This window comes from Peromyscus californicus, unplaced genomic scaffold, assembly GCF_007827085.1.
Source record: "Peromyscus californicus insignis strain IS unplaced genomic scaffold, ASM782708v3 Scaffold_14__1_contigs__length_90479793_seg_2, whole genome shotgun sequence".
Lineage (NCBI taxonomy): Eukaryota > Metazoa > Chordata > Mammalia > Rodentia > Cricetidae > Peromyscus > Peromyscus californicus.
This window is the reverse complement of record NW_026294436.1, coordinates 63,894,345-63,916,323: the sequence shown is the minus strand read 5'-3', so window position 1 is coordinate 63,916,323 and position 21,979 is coordinate 63,894,345. Positions and strand designations below refer to the sequence as shown.

At 41.3% G+C, this 21,979-nt stretch overlaps 1 protein-coding gene across 2 annotated transcripts in view; it reads left to right on the top strand.

The window, feature by feature from the left end:
- The window catches only part of Smyd3 (SET and MYND domain containing 3), a 582,966-nt gene that overhangs the window by 168,586 nt on the left and 392,401 nt on the right, over window positions 1-21,979 (top strand). The window contains exon 1 of one of the 2 annotated variants that reach the window (XM_052737781.1): window positions 8,744-8,873. The exons of the other annotated variant lie outside the window; for it this stretch is intronic. The gene's annotated coding sequence lies outside the window, so the exon portion shown is untranslated. Of the gene's footprint in view, window positions 1-8,743; window positions 8,874-21,979 lie in introns of those variants that run through there. 2 annotated transcript variants of the gene reach the window in all.

Sequence of the window (21,979 nt, the reverse complement as noted above, 5' to 3'; positions counted from 1 at the left end):
TGACTAGTGGGACTAACCATATCCATGAGCTCTGGGTTTGATTGACTCTGCTTCAGTGTATGAAGTAGAAGAACTATGGAGGATGTCTTCTGACATTAGCCTTGAGCTTTCATGTGCATGCCCACACGTGACTTGCACATGAACCCACACTATGCCCATACATGTACAAACATTCACCATACATGCACAACTCCTCCCCACCCCATACACACACAGAAAAAGAAAGACAACAAACCATTGAGCAGGAATGCTTAAAAAGCAAAATTGAGAAAGAGAGGATAGCAAAGATGATTGAGGTACATCTAGAGAGAGAGCAACTGAGCAATGCTCCAAGGAGGTCAACAGTTCCAAGTGCCATAGAGGTCACCAGCGATGAGGACTGCAAAATGTCAGTTGAGCTGGTTGTAAGGAATCATGTGTTGATCTCTGCTTCAGCACCTCAGTGTGATGAATGCTGGACCTTTGTGAGAAAGCTGTCTAGGAATGGATGAAAAGACTAAGGCGTTAGTTGGAAGGCCAACATAGAGTTCTTGCATTTTGGTAGTGTCTCTTAAAGAGACTGAGTAGGTGAACCAATACCAATAAAACGTTAACAATGAGTGGATGAGAGGGATATTAGCGATGAAGTGAGAGTTCTGAGAAGTTGACAGCAAGGGGGTCAGTTGTGAGTCCCAGGATAGACACTTCGCTGGAGTCGGCTGTGGGCCGATTCCTGTGAGGGCCGTTCCCTGTGAGGGCTGTTTCCTGTGTGGGCTGGCCAGCTTCCTGGAGTAGTCTCATTGGAAGGACAGCCATTTAGCTCCATGTCTGCATTATGTCACTTAGAGCCCACAGCCCTCTAGTTTTGCCTTTTGATAATGCCTGAAGTCAGTTTAATAAAAAGTGCACACCCATCCTACTTCCTGTAAAGCAGCCCCCCAAAAATCTCAGATCCGTCAAGGGACCAGCAAATCTGCAAAATACATTTATCAGGGAGGTGAAGTTGGAGAAGCACATGATTTGTTGAATAAACTGTGTGAGCAACTCACACAGTCGATGGGTATCCTCCATACTCTGAGTCCTAGGAGGAGGCGTTCTCCAGGTTGGGGGGACCCACAATGTTAGGGGATAGTGGTATTAACTAGCCTAGGGATTCCTAAAATCATCTTGGTGAGGTTGCAATTACCATCATATATGCAAGAGTACCATGAATGCTTCACTTTTGATTTTTAAAAATAATGCAGGGACCCAAACCAACTCGGAGAGGAAAGGGTTTGTTTTGCTTGTAGTTTACAGTTCATCATCAGAAGTCAGGGCTGGATCTCAAAGGAACCTGGCCAGAGACAGGAACCAAAGCAGAGACCTAGAGAAGGCAGGCTCTCTACTGTCCTGCTGTCCATGCCTTGCTCAGTTTCATTTCTTGTACAGCCCAGGACCACCTGCCCAGGGGCAGTCCTACTCACAGGGCTGGGCTCTCCCACATCATTCCTTCATGAAGGCGATGCCCTGCAGACTTGCCCACTAAGTGGAGGTTCCTTCTTCCCAGATGACCCCAGCTTTTTCAAATTGACAAAAGCTAGCCAGCACAAGTGGTTTTTATTTAATTTGTAGTGGGATTGAACCACAGTCCTCTGGCATGCTAAGCGTTCTCTCTGCCACTAAGTTACACTCCCAGCCCCATACAGTCCTTTTGTAGTACAGATGTGATAACAGAGGTGGACCTTCATCCATCTGATGTGAGGTGGTTTCAGATTAGCGTTTGGGATCCTCCTTGTTATTATCTGCAGTTTCCCAACTCAGGCATCTGTTTTCAATCTTCTACGTTTTCTTTTGTGGTGCCAGGGATTAAACCCTTGTGATTTGTATGAGCTAGGAAAGCGCTCTACCTCTGATTTATACATCCAGCCACGAATCTTTATTTTTCTTTCATTTAAAAAATTTAATTAATTCTTTTCTTTTCTTTCTTTCTTTTTTTGTTCCCAATACGTCCTGATCACAGTTTCCCCTCCCTTCACTCCTCCCAGCCAGCCTCATCTCCCGTCTCCCCCAGATCTGCTCCTCCTCCATTTCCCTTCAGAAAAGTGCAGACCTGCCATTGATATCCGCTGAACATGGCATAACAAGATATAACGAGACTAGGCACAAACCCTCATATCAAGGCTGAGCTGAGGCAACACAGTGGGAGGCGAAGGGTACCAAGTGCAGGCAAAGGAATCAGACACCTCCTACTCCCACTGGACCCACACAAACAGCAAGCTAACAGCCATAACACATGTGCCGAGGACCTAGCTCAGACCCACGCAAGCTCCGTGATCGCTGCTTCAGTCTCTGTGAGCCCTGCTTAGTTGATTCTGTGGGCTGTGTTCTCCTGGTGCCCTCGATCTCTCTGCCAGGCATGAATCTGAACTCTTACTCACAGCTAAGATGATCATCTTGGAAGTGGTTATGTGCGGACTTAAGTGCATTTCTGCCGGCCGCCATCCCACATTCCTGGCCTAATGCCTGTATATCATTTGCTCAGTTCTTTGTGTTGCTTTCTGTTGTACGTTTCTGTTTTGACATGGCTCTTCTGCCCTCGAATGCTTTCAAGGAATGGGCTTCCGATACCTGTTCCTGGTACTTTAAGGGAAGGTTGTAATGTGTCATGCTTTCACTGTGTCAGTGGTTTAGTGAAGCATATGTCTACAAAAATTATATTGTGCTGTGCTGAGTGATGGGAGCGTTGGAGTGGGTTTTTATTAGCAATATATTTGCCCATATAGTGATCATATCTTTTTTAATAGGTGACAGTTATAGTAAGTTTAAGATACAGACATATTGGATTGGTTGTGGGAGGTAGAAGTGCTTCCTTTACTACCTACATGCGTGATAATCAAATTCATTTTTTCCTAAGACCAATATTTCTTTCTTTCCATTGTAATTAGGTTCCTCATTCTGCAAGTTAATTATGATTATAAATATTGAATGCTTGGCATGTTTTCTCAAGTATGAAAATAAAAGCTTATACTTAATGTGTAAACTCAGCTGTATATAGGTCCAGGCATATGGTTGCTTGTGTTTTCTAAATCATGGGGGCCTTTTGTTGTTGTTGTTACAAATGTGCTCAAAGGGCTCCCAGGTCAATTCTTTTTCTGTTCTTTATAAATAAAAGAAATACATTTTTTAAGTTCAAAAATTGATAATTTAAGACATTACTCGATTGGACCTTTATTTGAAGGTCTGCATATAATCTCAGTTTGCTCAGTTGCCCATGGTCTCTAAACGTTTGGTCTAGTATTCCTGGCTAAAAGCCAGCAACAAATTATACTTTCTATGCAATTCTTAGCTCCTCTCTCCCTTCTTGGAGCATGATCTACAAAATGTACTTATAAGACATCAAATTTGAATTGCAAATTTGTGAGTGGATATCATCTTACAAGTAGCCAGGAAACCAACCGAGAGGGAACAATTCTCCCATTTGTCAGCAAGCTGTCTGCATAATTTGTAACTGATGTTCAACTTGACCATGCAGTCATCAGTGTTTTGTAGATTTGTAAATAATGGCGTCCTTCAGCCTTTCTTTTCTCTTTATTAACCAACACCCACATATTTTCTCTTTTACTTAAAGCAAAACTTGTTTTCGAATCAAAGGTGGTACAAGATCTGCAGTTCAAGTACTCCTGAGACCAAGGCAGGAGTGCCGTTAGGTTCGAGGGCAGCCTGGGCTATGCAGCCCGAAGGCTGTCTTAGCAAACCAGTTTCTACAAACAAACAACAAAGCCTCCTTACCTGTATTGCTGCAAACTAGCAAATGGCCGGTACATATCACTTTCTGTTGTGGAAAATTGGCCTGTTATAAAAGATGCACATAATGCCAGGAGTTCTCTTCAGAAGTTTGTAGCTGTTGACCAAGGTGTCGGTGTGATAAATTCTCAAGAGTATCTATGTCTAATTTTTTTTGTTTTTGTTTTTATTTTATGAGACAGGGTTTCTCTGTGTAGCTTTAGAGCCTGTCCTGGAGCTCACTCTGTAGACCAGGCTGGTCTCGAACTCAGAGATCTGCCTGTCTCTGCCTCCCAAGTGCTGGGATTGAAGGCATGTGCCACCACCGCCTGGCACCTAAATCTAATTTTTTGTTTGCTTCAGAACACAGCTAGATCATGCTGGGAAAGGAGAAAGAGATGTTGTGGGTGTAGGTTGGTCAGGTATGTATGTATTCTTTACATTCTTTTTTTTTTTTTTTTTTTTTTTTTTTGGTTTTTCTGTAGACCAGGCTGGCCTCAAACTCACAGAGATTCCCCGGCTCTGCCTCCTGAGTGCTGGGATTAAAGGCGTGCACCACCACTGCCCGACTTCTTTACATTCTCTTACTGTCGTAGGAGGCCTGGGTGATGTCATTCCTCTTGTCTTGCCGCTTGCTGTTTATAATTGGTGGTTGGAAAACTAAAATCCAGACAATTGTTTAAAAAAAGTGTATGAAGGATTGCCCAGTGACTGTGACCTTCACAGTGAGTTGATGTGTCTAACATTCTCATATTCGGAAGCCAAGCTTCACTTTGTAAGCCCAGTTTTGCGTTTGGATAAATTAATGTTTTTACAGGTAGATTCCACTTATGAGGAACCTTCCTTTAGAGGAATTCTAGAGAGTCAATAATGTAAGACTCTCTCTCCCAATAGCTTTGGCTGGAGAACTCTGAGCTCTTCCCTTAGCTTCTGAAATGGGAATAGAAGCAAAACCAGAAAGAGAAACATATAGTTCATATATAAGTTTTTCTATTATAGTGACACCAGAAAATTCAGGTAGCTATGTTTAAATTCATTTATTTAGTTTTTGAGACATGATTTGCCGTGTGGTCCTGTCTATTCTGGAGCACATTCATTATTTAGTATGTAGCCAGGCAGACCTAGAACTTGTAGTGATTCCCCCGAGTATTGAGATCATCAGTGTGTACCATCACACCTGGCTTAATATCATTTTATTGTTTTGGGATTATATCTAGGGACATGTGTATATACTAGGCAAATGCTCTACCACAGAGATATACACAGCTCCTCTTTTAACACTTTTAATGAGTGAAAAGGACTGTTAGTAAAAGAAGAAAACTACAGAATATGGCGGGGTGGGGGTGGGTGTGGGTGGGGAGGCTTCTCTTTTCTTTTGTTGGGAAACTTTTATACCCTGTCCAGGTTATCTCCATTTTCATCATAATATAGTCACTTCACTGTGCTGCTTTTTCTTCTATAGCCCTGTGTGTGTGTGTGTGTGTGTGTGTGTGTGTGTGTGTGTGTGTGTGTGTAAATACATGCATTTGTGTATGCATGTGGGTGCACATGTGTTCATGTATGTGTGGAGGCCCAAATGTGATGTCTAGTGTTTTTCCTCAGTCAATGGGTCAATCTCCACTTTATTTATTGAGGCAGGATCTCTCACTGAACCTGGAGGTCACCAGTTCTGTTTGGCCCAGTTTAGCCAGTGTGCCCCAGAGATTCCATGTCTGCTTACATGCTGGGATTGTGGAGGCTGCCAAGCCTTCCTAAGTGTTTATGTGGGTTCTGCAGATCCACATGGTCTTCAGCTGGTGTGACAAATGTTTCACCTTCTGCACCTATACTTTTAAACGACATCCAAAGTTCCTGTACAGGAGAGCGGACCTCACTCTGTCACCATGGGTTGGGTTCCTTTGGGTCTGTGTACTTCATTGTGCTAAGTCACGATTGTCACATTCTGTCCTTCAAACACCCACACAATTATGACGGTAAATAAACAAGTGACTCTCACTGTCTACCTTGATAGTTTGGGAATTTCCCTGCATTCTTGGAGTTGTATATGGTCCTTACTAAGGGACTCTTCTGTCTAAGGAATGACCTGGCATTACCGTGGATTACTGCTGTCGACTCTGTAAGTGAATCCACAGCCACTTTCAGAATCCTGGCCACTAGTAATATGACAGTCACATGTGGTGGTATTTTACCTGTACTGAAATGTGATTTTAATTGTATGTTAATAAATAAAGTTGTCTGGGGGTCAGAGCTATTGGAGCCATAGCAAGTGCGTGGCGGCGGTGGCGCACACCTTTAAGGACCTGGAGGGCGATACATACAGGCAGTGATGAGGCAGTCACATGTTTGGGTTTACAACCAATGAGAAGACAAAAAAGAAAGACTATAAAGACATACACACACAGGAAGTAGGTCCCTTTTCGGAGAGCTCTCTTGGCTGGAGAGGATCCCTGAATCAGGAAGGGTGAGGCTCTTAGCTCTGACCTCTTGGCTTTCTTCTCTGAATTGGCTCTGTGTTTCTTATTTAATAAGACCGTTGGTTACATCTACAGTCACAGGCTTTCTGTTTTTCTTTCTTTAAGAAAAAACCAACAAAAAAGCACAAGCAAATAAAAACAACCAACCAACAATACCCAAAACAGACAGACAGTCAAATAGACACACACACAAATGGAGTACACACAGATTGTGCAGACACACACCAAATCAAAATGAGTGCATTTAAATTATTACTTATCTTATAATTTAGGGCCAATATTCCCCAAAGATCTGTAACTACTTTTTTTTGAGACAAAGTAGACCAAGCTGGCCTCAGACTCAGACCTCACTCTGCCTCTGCCTCATGCATGATGGGGTTAAAAGTGTGAGCCATCACACCTGGTTACAGCTACATTATTAATGGAGGTCAGGGGAAAAACTTTTCTCATTTGAATTTGGAGTCTGAAAGTTTGATTATCACACATTAGCAGGCAGCAGACCAACTCTTTAGTCAACAAAAAAGAGGTTTCTGCCATTTGCTAGGTCCTGAATCACGTGACTATTACAGAGATTAGTCAAGACAGTGTCTCGGCATCCACATTTTTATTGATCGTTACTACAAACAAATTTCTAAAAGAGATTTTGCCCAGTTATCCAGGGAATAATAGACAAAAGGACTAATTTTCTCAGAGTTTGAGTACAGAACATCTGTCATGATTTTCATACTTAGAAATTGGCGTTGTGTGAAAACTTGGGCAAATAATTTGTATGGCAAATTTTAAATAAATTTGAAATCTAAGACAACGGAAAAAATCCTTGCTTTTAAGAGACATTGACAGGAGTAGTATGGCGATTTGTGAGTATTAGATTCTTTTTGAAAGTGCTAGCATGTGCCAGAAGCAAGATTTGATTATCATCCTTTATTAAGCTGTGTGTGGGGGAGGAGGAGAAGGGAGGGGTGAGAAAGAGCGAGCTAGAGAGAGCACGCTTTGCCTTGGAGTCAGAGTCCTCAGAGACTGGAAATTTATCTCAGTGTTCATGACATCCGGAGTCTACCTTAATGACCTGGTGACTCTCAGAGCACCGAGGGTGCTGCTGACTTTGGGAGGATCCCGAGCAAGGTGCTTTCTTTGTTCTGCATCTGCTGCATCTGCAGCATATGCCAGATGCTAGACGCGGAAGTGCTGCGGCACCTGCCTGTTGGGAGATCTTAATCTAACCGCTGAAGTAGCTGATCTGCCGCATGTGACAGTCCTGTGTGCCCCTGCCATTGATGCTGGCACTGAGGAAGGGCTCACAGGTGACACTGAATGCACTCTCCTAAGAATTCATGAGTCTTTTTTTTTCCTGAGTCAATTTATTTTTTTGCCTTCTTTAATTTTTCTCCTCATTGATTTGCTCTTTTAACTACTTTGGATGTGCTAAGCTTAAACATTTGATTTTATGGAATGTAAATGCACTGCATTTTGTCATTTTCAAATCAGCTTTGGGAGCTGGATGGTTACTGACCCTGAAGGTTGCACATAGGTCACAGTTAAAATGGGGCCTGAAACATGGACTTGGCAGTGGTTTTTGTTTATGACTCGATTGTGTGTATCGTGGGGGATATAAAATTTAACAGTGTGACAAGCAGGGATCCTAATAGGTTTCTGTGAGAGCTGTAGGTTGAAGTAGAAATGGTCTTGGGCTTTTGATGTTGTCGGTATGGCAATTAGATTTTTGTCTGATCTCACAGGAGAAGCAAGTGCCGTTAAGGGACCTGCTGGGCAGAATAGTTGAAGTTGGTTGCCTTGAGGATTAATGTGTAGGTGTATATAGTGAGAGCTCCATCTACTGGGCGAGCAAAGAAGGCCTTCCTGTGGTGCTGATGAGGCGGGGAGGAAGGCACGATGACACATTTAACCCAGTTGAAGCCCAGTTTAGCTAGTGTAAGGCCTCCAAGTTCCTGTGGAGTGAGAGCCAAAGGTGAAGAACTGGCGGGAGGGGGCAGGGCAGGACAATGTGGTAATAACTGCAGCATCTCAGCTTGTCACACACTAATGCTGGGGGCGCTGCACTCAGCCCTTTGTGGGGTTCCTGGAATCTTACTTATTCTAAATAGGAAGGCAAATGACTTGCTACAAGCAACAGGTGACCTTGATATGTGTCCCAGGCTGGCCTTGAGCTCTTATCCACCTGCTTCCATCTTCCAAGTGCTGGGATCACAGGTATGTGCCACCACTAGTGACTTGATTTGTTACAGTCCTCAGGAGTGAGTGTTCAGTGAGGTTTGTTTGGCACAGCAGAGTCTAATAGAGGAAGTATTGACAGTCCTGGGATTCTGGGCCTATTTATTCTTTTGGGTCCAGAAATCAGAGTGCTCATTTTCTTTAGATAGTTAACAATGGACACAAACCAGATTGATTTATGGTATTTTTCTTAGTGGCATTTGTTGATTGTTTAGCAATTTTAGTCGTGAATACCATCTTTACCATTTTTCTCATAACATATGTTGGAACAGACGTCTCGTCTGCTAGAAGCAGTATTCAAAATGCTTACATAACAATAATGGGGATACAGAAATCATCTGCTGCCAATCAAGGAATTCAGCCACTGTACCTCATTTATCTTCATCTGTCTGAAGTTCTGAGAAAAAAAGATGCTGAGCATAAAACAAGGTAAGAAAAAGACACAAAAAACCAAAACAGAAGCAAAACCAAAGAAGTCCACATGTGTTTTTTTTTGTTTGCTTTTATTTTATTCTTTGTTTTTGCATTGAGATTTGAGATCTCTGCATTGTGTTGTGTTCAGTGTGTTGCTTGGTCTGCAAAACTGGTTCCACATGCTCTCCACCTTGCAGAAACATCTTCCGGGCAGTTCACTTTGTAGTCATCGTACAAAATCAGAACAGAATTCACACGCTGCTTCCTCCTCCCTGTCTCCTCTTCCTCTTAGCACATGGCAGGTTGACACTCGAAAGTGTCCTTGTCCACTGATGATGGAGTCCATGTGCTGTTTGATTCTGAGCTGTTGAGTAGGAATCGAGCCTCTAGAGCATTGGTCTCAGCCTTCCTAATGCTGTGACCTTTTAATACAGCTCTTCGTGTTGTGGTGACCCCTCAACCGTAAAACTATTTTCATTGCTACTTCATAACTGTAATTTTACTGCTGTTATGAATCGTAATGTAAATATCTGATATGCGACCCCCGTGAAAAGGCCATTGGACCCACAAGTGGGCTGCAAACTACATGTTGAGAACCTTTGTTCTAGAGCATTCTGTTCATGTCATGGGGCCTCTCCTATGTAGTAGGCACAAAGGAGTCCATGTTCAGGAGTCAAAGCCTTTTCCTTCCTTTTCCTTCTATAATGCTTTAGCCCAGGATGTGAACAGTATGCATCAAGTTGCAACATTAGTCTCTGCAAGCAGTTTTTTGAATATTTACTACTTACCAGGCTATGCTCTAGATTTGGGGAATACAAAGATAACAGTGGCATAATTCCTCACGGTCAAGGCGCTCAACTTTCATGGAGAGAAATACTTGTTTAAACTAAAATCATTGCAGTGTGTTGTCATCAGCTCAGAATCACGATTTCCTATTCCATGCAACTAGCATGAGCATAGAAGGCATCATCCGTGGGAGCTCTGCAGCAGTTCATGGAAAGGTCCCTGCCAGTATCTGACACGCAATAGGCTGTCAAAAAGAGCAGCCACTTTTAGTCATAAAAACTAAAGAGAAAAATACATTGGGGGTTGGTTCAGGGCTGAAGTTCAGGTAACCGGAATCCACTAAGGCCTCTCGTGCCATTGTGCCATTCCATCCATCCTTTGCCGTAAATTAATTCTGAAGTGTGCTCTTGTGACTCGCAGATGCTGTGAGCACCTACCCGCAGGGCAGGTGTAGTGCTCTTAAACATCTCTTCTTCATTTGATCTTTCAGGAACCCGTGAATGTTCGTTGAGTTAACAAAATCCTGGGGTGAATTGGTGGTTATTGAAACATTCCTGTGGAATGGCAGTGTGACCTTAGTCACGGGGGTCTCCGGAGTAAAGGATCCTTTTGTTGGCATCGCTCTACTAGCCGTCCTTTCCTGAAGTCTTTGTTTGATCAAATGCAGGCTCAACTGTGGCCTGTAGTTAGGTATTGTGGGGCCTAATAAGTGTACAAACAGTAAAGACGAGGCCAGCAGGGGTCAGTTTAATACCAAGTTAAGCAGTGAGCAGTTTTATTTCTTTGTAAAGTGCAGGGAGAATAGAAAATAGCACACACACAAATACAAACTTTTATTAAACTCCAAGCTACACCAGAAGATTGTTAAAAAACATAGAGAGAGATCTTCATCAAATTTTTCCTGGCTGACGAGGCAGTTCCAGAAGATAAACTGTAGCATGCAAAAGCTTTAGCTCTTGATTCTGACATGTTGGTCCAATACTTTGAGCTAAGTTTACTTTTCACAGTTCGTGTTGATGTATGCTAGAAGAATCAGGAAATGTGATATGCATTTATTTGACCTTAGCTACTAGGTAGGCTTTGTAAAATACTTTATGTCCCTTCCCCCTGTAGCTGGCTGCAAGATGAACTGGCATTAGTTATAGTTTGCGTGTGAAATGTCAGTATCTCATAGCTTATATATGAGACTGGACATGAAATGATTACTTCTGGCTACTAATCTTCAAGAGAAATAGCCTCCAGCCACTATATATATTGCCTTGTTATCTTTGTGGGTTTGCATGGCCTTTTCTTTGCAACCTAGATGTATGGGCTTGGCATTTGTAAGACTAGGATCTCAAGTACTAAAAATTGAGTGTGTGTTGGACTCCATAATTATCCATGTAGTTACTTGCTGGTGATAAGCACTCTCAGCAGATAAATATTGCCTTGATGCCTTGGTTTCCTTTTCCCCAGACTAGTAGCTTCTTGCCTTGTGCTGTTTAGGGGACCCTTGATATACTGAACACCACATCCATCCAAACACGTATCCAAGATATTGGGGAAAAATTACATCTGTACTATGCACAAATATTTTTCTTGACACTACTTAAAAATGCAACAGTGATTGACATCACATTTATACTGTATCTGCTATCGTAAGTAATCTAGAGATTATTTACAGTGGGTGCCAATCATATAAGGGATTTGGAGCATCCCTGGAGTCTGGTATCTGTGAGAGGTTCTGAACCCATTCCAAAGGATGATTATAATTGTTCACCTAAAGATCTTTATGTAAAGGGTCTATGGAGAATAATAGATAGTCAGACCGAAGATAAACTTGGAGGATCCTGAAGTCGCTGTTTCATGGAGCAGCTGTGTGATGGGTTTTGTGGTGGGTTTTGCACAGGACTGCCCCATCAGAACACTCCAGACTTCCTATGTCATTCCTTTCCCATGACCCAGCACTGCTGGCTGTCTCCTTTCTGTCTCCATGTTTGAGTTGACTGATAAATAGGTTATAGATGCCTTTGTCTTGCATCTGACTTCTCATTAGCTGTTCAGTACAACCCAGTGCATAAAAGGACTCTTCTTTCATCCTGGCTTTTGGGGGAGTCATGTCCACTAAGGCCATGTGTAGCCACAGAAGATGTGTCTTTCCATACAGGAACAGGACTCTGTCTTTAAAGGGATGCTGGGACTGTGTTTCCCATAGTACTCTTGGGACTACTGGGAAGTCTATGGTTCATGTATAGAAACCTGGAAAATTCTGGGCTGATGAAAGTGGCCTGTTTGTGGTCAGGAAGGACCACGTAGCAGCATTATTTTTTGAAGTAAGATGTGGCTGTATGGTCTTGGCAGTTGATACATAGCTCTGACTGGTCATTGTGTTCTGAAAATGCTTACTGGATTTGGTAAATGAAGCCTTTTCTGTTTCACCACTTAAGTATCCTTTGTCTGTATTAATTTTCTTTGGTGCAGAACGCATCATCACAAATCCATTACATTAAAACAACATATATTTACCATATCTCAGTTTCTAAGGATGAGGATCCATGCTTAGCTGGATCTTGTGGTGAAGGTGTCACAGGCCTCTCATCAAGCTGTAACCTGGGCCGAATTCATCTGCGAACTGGAGAAGGATCTGCTTCCAGACTCCCTTGGGATGTTGGGAGCATATATTTTCTTATGTAAGTAGGACTCAAGGACCTATATTCTTGATTTTTTTTTTTTTTGAGATATGGTCTCCATGTATGTCAGGCCTGCCTTGGGCTCACCTGTACAACCTTCTCAATGCTGTAGTTGCAGGTGCTGGAGACTACCCACGGCTTAGACTGTCTCTTTCTCCCTTCCCATCTCTTCCCTTCCATTCTCTTCCCTTGCTCCCCCTCTCCCCCAGCCTTCTCTGTTTTCTTGGTGCTTGTGATCAACTTTAGACCTAATACATGGTAGACAACATTTACCACTGAGCTGCACCCTTAGCTCCTGGCTTTTTGCTGGCTGAAGTCCACTCAGTTGCCAGATATCTCTGTGTTGTTCTTTGTCCTGTGGTTTTCCCCACATGGTCGTTTACGTGAGTAGTCAGCCAGGAAGGTCTGTGATACAAGTCTTCTAGGACGACAGAGTTTTATGCACTGTATCATTATCACAGGAGTGACATAAGCTTTGTCATATATTGTTGGAGATAAGTACATCGCAGATTCTGCTCACACTCCAGGGATGGGATTGCACAGGGCATGGACACTGAGAGGAGGCAGGAATCACAGTGGGTAGTACCCTGGTGAATGAATACACACACACACACACACACACACACACACACACACACACACACACACACACACTGCCATGCTGCACATGCCTCAGCTATGTCAAGAAAAATGAAGCAAGCAGGAGAGTTTGGGAAAGGAGATTAAGCAGCAGCAGAGTGACCCATAGAGGATACTGTCCCTGGGTTTCCCATGGCGGCATTTCTAGTCTTCCCGGCTCCAAAAATGTCTTAGTTGTTGGTGCTCACTTACCTCTGTTTGCTGTTTCACTTTCTGAAGATTCCTGTTGTCGTGGTGCCTTTGTCTTTTAGTAAATTTAACTGTATAGTTAGATGGGCAGGTGAATGTATATACTCATGTCACTAACCATGACCACCACCGCCAATAGCTAGAACAGCGGTTCTCAACCTGTAGGTCTCAACTTCTTTGAGAGTCGAATGACCCCTTCAGCAGGGGTCACCTAAGACCATTGGAAACCATAGATAGTTACATTAAGATTCATAACAGTAGAAAAATTACAGTTATGAAGTAGCAACAAAAATAATTTTATGGTTGGGGGTCACCACAGAATAAGGAACTAGATTAAAGGGTCACAGCATTAGGAAGGTTGAAAACCACTGATCTAGAATATTCAATCACTCCAAAATTTCCAGATCTCTTTCCAGTGACAATCCTTCTATACCTGGCTGTAATAACCATTGATCTGCGTTGGGCTTGTAGATTAATTAACTTGCTTTTGGATCTCTGGTCTGATATATCACTTCATATAATGACCTTTTAAGGTTTGTCCCCATTGGTGTTTGTGTCCTTCTGTTGCACAGTGGCAATTGTATGGGTATGACACAGCTTGTTTATCTTGTCACCTGTCAGTGAACCTTTGTGTTCTGGAGAGTGATTGGGAACTGTGACCAAAGCTGCTGTGCATATTCAGGCACAAGTCTTTGTGTGGACATATGGCTTATTGCTCTCACATAAATACCAGTAATGAAGTTACTGGGTCATATAATAAGTGTATTTTTCAATGAACAGGATGGTGCCAAATTATTTTCCAACATGATTATGCTATTTTGCATTCCCACCTGCAGCATGTGAAGTTGCCAAGTCTTCCTCTCCTTCATCGACACTTCATATAGTCTCTCTTTTTAATTTCACCCCATGGAACATGTGAGAAGTGATGGCTTGTGATGGTTTCAGTTTGCGTCTTAGCCCCATTTCTCCCTTTTCTTTCTTCTTCCTACTCTAAGCTTTGAAACTATTCCTGGGATCCCCATGTGCTTGCTCTATTACTGAGCTATTCCTTCAGTCTTAGTTTGTGTTTCATGATAATAAATGCTGTCAAGCATTTTTTATAGACCTTTTGGCCTTTTATATATCTTCTTTCTTGAAACATTGCAATCCCTTTAAAGCAGTCCAAACTGGATGGATTATATCAGCTGTTTATATTCAAAAAAGGGCACTGTCTTTTATATGTAATTCGTCACATATTAAATGAATGAACATACATTAGGCAGCCACCAGATACTAATTGCTTTATGCACATTGAGTGGTATACATATCTTCATATCACTCGTATGAGATTAATGATATAATTATTCCCACTTTATGGATGGAAAATCGAGACCTGGAGACACTGAGTAACTTCCCTGGTGTGATCAGGCCAATAAAGAATGGAGTTAGTATTTAAACTTGGATGTCTGACTTCATGTATATGTTCTAGTGCAGGACAAGGTAAAGCACATCTCTGTTACACCAGCAGAGCTGAGCAGTTGCAGTGGGGATGTCCTGGTCTATACAATCCTTTTGCTGACTCCTGTTATTGCCATCCTGCTGTGTCCTCACTGGATCTGCAGCGCTGCCTGACTGTAGGAGAGGGACCCTCTGAACACAGTAGCTCAGGTTCTCAGAAGCCTCTTCTACAACAGTAGACTTTTCTTAAAATAAGTAAATGGTGACTAAACTCTTCCAACGTAAACAAAGAGTGAAAACTTAGATGGCAGTAGCATCTCCAGGTGGTTGAGCTTTAGAAGGAACTTTCTGTGTAAGTGTGGGGCATATTCACACATGCCCTGTTATGTACTCCAGTGCTGCGCTCAGAAGTCCTCTGTGCCTGTGGCTTAGCATTTCAGGGGAGTCATTTGAAAACCTGAAGCCTGGTCTGTACAGAGACAAAGGAACAGATTGAGACATTAGCGATCAGTGCTCTCTGCCGATTTGGTTGACTTTCACACTGCTGTGTCCGTGATGAGGCATTTTATTTCATAGGTTTATAGGCTACTCAATAAAACTTAGATGAGTTTGGACTGGTTGGAGGGACCCTGTGCTTGAATTAGTGAAAATCTTGAGTTACACAATTTCAAAAAGTCACAGAGTTGCTTTCAATTATGTACAATAATTTAGTTTTTTTTTAAGTGCACGGAACGAATGTGAACATTTGGAGAATGGAGTCCATGGGGTTCAGCAACAGTGGCTTGAAGCAAAACTCCAGAATAAAACATTGGGTTGAATGTCAGTGTGCCCACATCAGTGTTTTTTATTACACGACTCATTCTTTCTATAAAAGTCAGGCATTGTGAGAAGTCCAGATGTGAAGCTTAGAATAATAAAGCCAGAGAAAGAATACATCAGAGATTTGTAAAACCCAGTTAATATGGAAGTAATTAACTATGGGAATCATGGTATGTTCTTTGACAATAACCTTGAAACTTCATTATTGTGTCTAATGACTCATAGTACCCATAAAAAAGAAAGGGGAAAAATATGCTTTCAGGCAGGGTCTGAAGAAGTTTTGGGGTTTTTCTATTTTTTGACTTGCACACACAGGAGTGTTCTAGTGCAGTATTATGAGCTGAAGAAAAGCATGGCACTACTTGGAGGAAGGTTTAACTGTAAAACTTCATATAACAAATTACTATAAGTGAGCAAGTTTTCTTACTTTACAAAAAGACACAAATACAAAGCTACCAGAAGAAGAGAATTAATATTAATAATAATAATAAAAACCTACAGAATGATAAATGAAATCAAAACAGAAAAACACTAGGAAAAGTGAGTGCAACCAAATGGTAGAGCTTTGAAAAAAGTCAACATGGCTGACCCATTGAAAAAAGTCAACACAGCTGACCCATTGACTCCATTGAGGAGAGGGGAGGAAGAGGGGAGGAGAGAGGAACGGGCAAGGGCGAGTGAGGGATCTGGCTCAAATTATTAAGTTAAATGAAAGTGGGAATATTACTGCTTATTATAAATGGCAAAGATTATAAAAGGATCCTGTGAACCAATCCTTTGTCAAGAAATTAGGTACCTGGCTGCAATTGATGAATTCCCAGAACCAAACAAAAAATACGTACTTTTACTAAACATGAAGAAATAGAAAACTTGAATAGAATAATTAATGTGGAAAGTCAATTTATAAAAGGTATCTCCCAACCAAGAAAGTCTCTAGTTAGGTAGCTTCACAGTTAAATTTTGTCAAGCATTTAAAGAATGAACACAAGTTATCAAACTTTCACCCCAAAATTAAAGAACAGGGAATACTTCCAGCACATTCTAGGAAGCCAGCCAGCATCATCTGGGTACCAAAATGAGACAAGACCACTACAGGAAAATAAAACTGTGACACTTGTGACCTTATAACCATATGACATAAGTCCTCAGCAGGCTACTATCAAGTCAGATTCAAGAGTATAGTAAAAAGGATTTACGTCATGGTGAAATGGGATTTATTCCTGGAATGCGAGGTTAGTTCAACATGTGAAAATCATTGCAATGTACCACATTAACAGGGTAAAGAAAAAAAGTGACATGATTATTTGAATCCATGTAGAAAAAGCATTTGCTAAAACCTAACATTTTATGAGCTAGGAATATAAGGGAACTAACCACCATAGCATAAGAAAAGCCCTGTGTGGAAAGGCCAAGCATCATGACAATATTCATGGACTGAAGACTTCTGTAACATGCCCGTTTTCACCCCTTCTGCTCAGCATGGTACCCGACATCCTAGCCATATTAGGTAAGACCAAGACCTAAGACCACACAACATAAGAGACCAAGACATAAGATGTGGAAGGGAAGAAGGAAGATCATCTCTGTTCACAAGCCATATAACCTTCTCTGTAGAAAATCCTCAAGTTTCCATGAAACCTGGCAGAGTAGCCAAAATGGATAGACTGCAACCAAGTGAGCTTATGCCTATTCAGAGGGATGGACAAAGGGGTGGTTTTATTTATTAACATCAAATACATGATTGTTGGATTTTAGTGATCCTGATGTAGTAGTGAGGTCCTACAACTTTGCAACTATTCTTTTTTTAATGTATAACTTTTTAATTCTTCCATGTCTTCACATTAACCAAGTCATAAGGTTAGTGGTGATGTAAGAGTCCAGACCATTTTGTTAATGGTGGTACCTTGAGAAATTGATACTTGGATAAAATACATAGGAAACATTATAGAAACAGAAGCTTAGGAAAGCCCAGAGAAATCTGGATGCCTGTCAGTGTACAAAACCCCATGCCCAGGAATCTTGAATGTGTGAGATTTACCCTCTTAAGAAAGATAGAATGGGATTGATAGCATAAAGGTAAAGGTTCTAGGAATAGAAGAATCTTTAAATGGTAAGCTGGAGGCAGGACTTGAGATGAACTAAAAGTGTTCTTTCAGTTCATGAAGCCTTGCCAAGCATGGGCCAGCTTTCTCACATGCCAAAGTGCAAGCATGAGCTAGCATCCTCACAAGCCCAAAGAGCAAACATGTGCCAGCATCCTCATATGCCCAAGGTGCATTTGTAGATGTAACCAACCGTCTTATTAAATAAGAAACACAGAGCCGATTCAGAGAAGAAAGCCAAGAGGTCAGAGCTAAGAGCCTCACCCTTCCTGCTTCAGCGATCCTCTTCAGTCAAGAGAGCTCTCCGAAAGGGACCTACTTCCTGTGTGTATGTCTTTATATAGTCTAGCTGTTCTGCCTTCTCATTGGTTGTAAACCCAAACACGTGACTGCCTCGTCACTGCCTGTATGTACTGCCTTCCAGGTCCTTAAAGGCGTGCGCCACCGCCGCCATGCACTTGCTATGGCTCTAATAGCTCTGACCCCCAGGCAACTTTATTTATTAACATACAATTAAAATCACATTTCAGTACAAGTAAAATACCACCACATTTCCCCTTTCTATTTTAATAAAAAGGAAAAAAAAAGAAAAAGGTTATAACTAACAAAAGAAAAACTATATACAAAAGTACAATGACTATATACAATATATACAAGTAATAAATGTCTAAACAATGTCTAGTCCATTTGTATTTGACAAATTCAGGGAAAATAATTTCATTATCTATCCTATTTTGTTAAGTCCAAAATGTATCTAATTCACTTTCTATCCTAATTAATCTTCACCTATAACTAACTAACCTTCAACTATAACTAATCTTCAACTCCCTCAGAGACCCAAGAAGGAAATAATATTAGCTAACAAAAATAAAAACAGAAAGTGCATGCCAGCAACTTCCAAAAAATTTGTGAGTTGACAGAAACAGCCAGCTGCCTGGACAGTCACCTGAGGTTTCTCCGCAATGCTGGGGCATCATCTTCAGCCTATAGGCTTAGCATATCTGACAGACTCATTTGTGAAGTAGGATGTACACAAGGTCAACAGTTCAACCTCACATTGGGTTAGAGCAGTCCATGTACCAGAAACACCTGAATTCCACTAGTGTCATGTCATGATTCAGGATTTTAAATTCTGGAAATTGTTGATGGTTTTTTAATTCAGCTGTCCATTCTTCTTGACTGTGTATGTATGGCTTCATCTCAGCATCCCGTTCTTCTCCACATCCCTCTATCAAATGCCAGTCTACTATTGAGAGGCGTGAGCTTAATTACTCTTCAAGAATAACTGTTTCAGCTGCTGTTCCATTGCACATCAGAAGCCATCGGCCCACTGCCTGTTCAGCTGCCTTCGAAGAAAAGGGCATGCATTCTCTGCTTCTGGTTCCAATTCAGCATGACTGTCTTAATGTGAGAAAGATCCAAAACCACTTGTTTGAGGGTTAGATGACATGGCCTGGCTAGTGGATTTTATTTTTGTATTTTTGACTTAAAGAGATTTTTTTATAAGGAGAGAATTGAGGAGGAAGAATTCCAAGTAAAGGCTTTTACATGTAAATGCCTTCTCCACTAAGATCTGTTTGTACCAAAAACAACAGTTTGTTGGTATTTGAGAAGTTATCTAAGAACATTCAAATGAGAATTTGAAAATGGTTCCCCAGAGTACTATTTGTATGAAACTGTCAGGATTTGCTTATGAACTGAGAATAATCATAACAAACCCCCATTCGTTTCTTGCTTTAGAATTAGGCCAAGAATATAGATTTGCAGATGTTTTATCATTGCCTTTAGTTCCTATCTTAACACGTGGTTACTTGCTTTGTAGGTTACCGTGGTACTATTGATACTGTAGCTCATCTCTTTTGGCTCAGCTATCTCTTTGCAGCTTTGTATTCAGCTCATGCAAATTTATTTTAATGCTGCTCTATTTCATCTTTAATCAGGCAGGGAAAAATTCTAATATAAAGTTTCAAAGTGAATATTTTATGACCTAGTACTAAATATATACTCTATAACTTTGGGGAGAGCCATTTGTCAGGTTCATGAAATGACATATAACACCCCCCCATAAATAAAATTACTCTGGGAGATTTAATGAAAGAAAATTAAGATGCTGTGGAATAGGAAAGAAAAATATTTTTTTTGGGTTTGTATTTTCATATGGAATTATACTTCTTTTTGAGTTCTTAATTAAAAAGACACCTTTCTTTTTTTAAATTCCTGTTTCAAAGACATGGTAATGTTTTCCTTAAATTATTAGTAGAATCTGACATTACAATTACCAAATTGTTTAATGAACATTAGCCAGTCTATACTAGATATATTGGGGCATAGGGAGAGTTAATTCTGTGGCATATAAGTAGTTTACAACAATGTACTTAGTGATACAAAACAAAATATTTAGAAGAAACCGTTTTAGTTTGGGAGTACAGAGGACGAAACTTTTGGTTCTCTTTCTGTGGTTTAGACATGGCATTTCAGCTGTCCCAATAAAAATGAGTATGTAGTTGTCTTATGGAGAAAATAAAATGGGATAGAAAGGGAGAACATCCAAGTCTTGCTACTTCCCTGTCCTGTCACCAAAAATTGCTTAATCAGTTAGTGACCATAACCTTTGCTATATGGTGAAGATATAGTTTGCTATATGACTAACTACTCCTTATACCGAGTCGCCTTGCCCAGCCTTAATACATGGGGAGGTCCTTAGTCTTACTGCAATGTGATATGCCATGTTTTGTTGATATCCATGAGAGACCTGGCCTTTCCTGTACAGAAATGAGTAGATTGGGGGGGGGGGGGGGTTGGGAGAGGGCCTGGGAGGAGAGAATAGAGGGGAAATTGCAGAGGGGATATTAAAAAAAAAAAAGAATGAGCCTGGTGGTGGTGGTGGTGGTGGTGCATACCTTCAATCCCGGCACTCAGGAGGCAGAGTCAGGTGGATCTCTGTGAGTTCGAGGCCAGCCTGGTCTACAGAATGAGTTCCAGGACAGGCACCAAAGCTACACAGAGAAACCCTGTCTTGAAAAACAAAAACAAACAAACAAAAAGAATGGATTACAACAGAGCTCGTAAGGGAATCACCGTGGGTTTCTCTTGAGATCAGGTATTTAGCAAACGGAAATGAGAAGGTGAGTAGTTCTTGAACTGATGATGCAAATTTAAGATTCTAAGGCGGTAAGTCAGTTACCTGTGTATTGTGGGAATTTGGTGGGAATTTGGTCCAATAGCCAATTGTATTGGAGTGGCTTGGCCCACTGGGTGTGGTCTCCTCTCGTGCTGGGTAAGAGCCAGGGAGCAGAGGAGCCCCCCTCTCTTAGACTGTGGAGGGCTTGTTGAAGCCACGGCTTGGTGACCTTCTCCGGACCTTCCCCATTGCTCCCTTGGGAAGGCAGAGGCAGTGGAGCTGCTTCGTTCTGTTTTCTAACTGTAAAAGGTCTGTTTGCACTACTATAACAAAATTAACCTGAGTAATTTGTAAACAATATAAATTATTTTTTACAGTTACAAAATAGTTCAAGATCAAGGTGCTAGTATGTTTGATGTCTGATAAGGGCTTTCTGCTTCATAAAAACGCCAATTCTGCTAAGAGCAGAATCCTATGACTTAATTGTGTGATATTTTGTTTGTGTTCTGACAAATAAAGCTTGCTTGGAGTCAGCGGAGCTAGCCACTAGTTAACCATAGAGGTCTGGAGGTCTGTACAGAGAGGAGACAGGAAGTGATAAAGTGGGGCGGAGAGAGGGTCTAGGCCCTTTTTGGTCAGAGGAATGGAAGAGGAAGGAAGCTACTGTGGCTGCTCCCCTGCTTCTTTCAGGTTTTTACCCTGATATCTGACTACTGATTTTTACTGATAAGATTAATTAGATTTACACATCACATATGGTTTTAAAATAAAATGATAGCAAATGTGTGGACCTTAAGTGTTAAAAATGTGATAAATTTAGCTCATGCAGAGCAGGAGAGTCCTAGACCTATAGTTTGGGAGAAAAATCCATGATATCATTACCCAGAAGATTGTCAACATGGGATGAGACTAATGTTTATTTGCTTTCATATAATTCTACTTACAAATCAGGCACCTTGCGGGTGTTTTCTAATGGTCCTTTGGTCCGTCTAGATCCCTTACAGGCCAGGTAAAAGTGAGCCAGGTTACAAGCTCATTTATTGTGACGTGTGTTGATCACTGGATGCTTCTGACGTGTGTGTTCCTCTGGCAACTTCCCAGCAATGTTTTGTGTTTATAGATTGGCATCTACTGACACATGAACATCCCAAGGACTGTCATCCTTGAAAGCCCCTCTGTAGTCTGCATCTTATCTCTTTCTGCTGGCTCATACTTTGCAAAATGATTTTAAAAGATAAATAAAATATGTTGACCAGAAACTGCAGTCTGATCTCTTGTCAATGAAAGAGTTTCTAAGAGCAGTTGGCTACTTACTATTCACAAGCACAGAAGACCCACATGGTTATCTCACTAGTCATA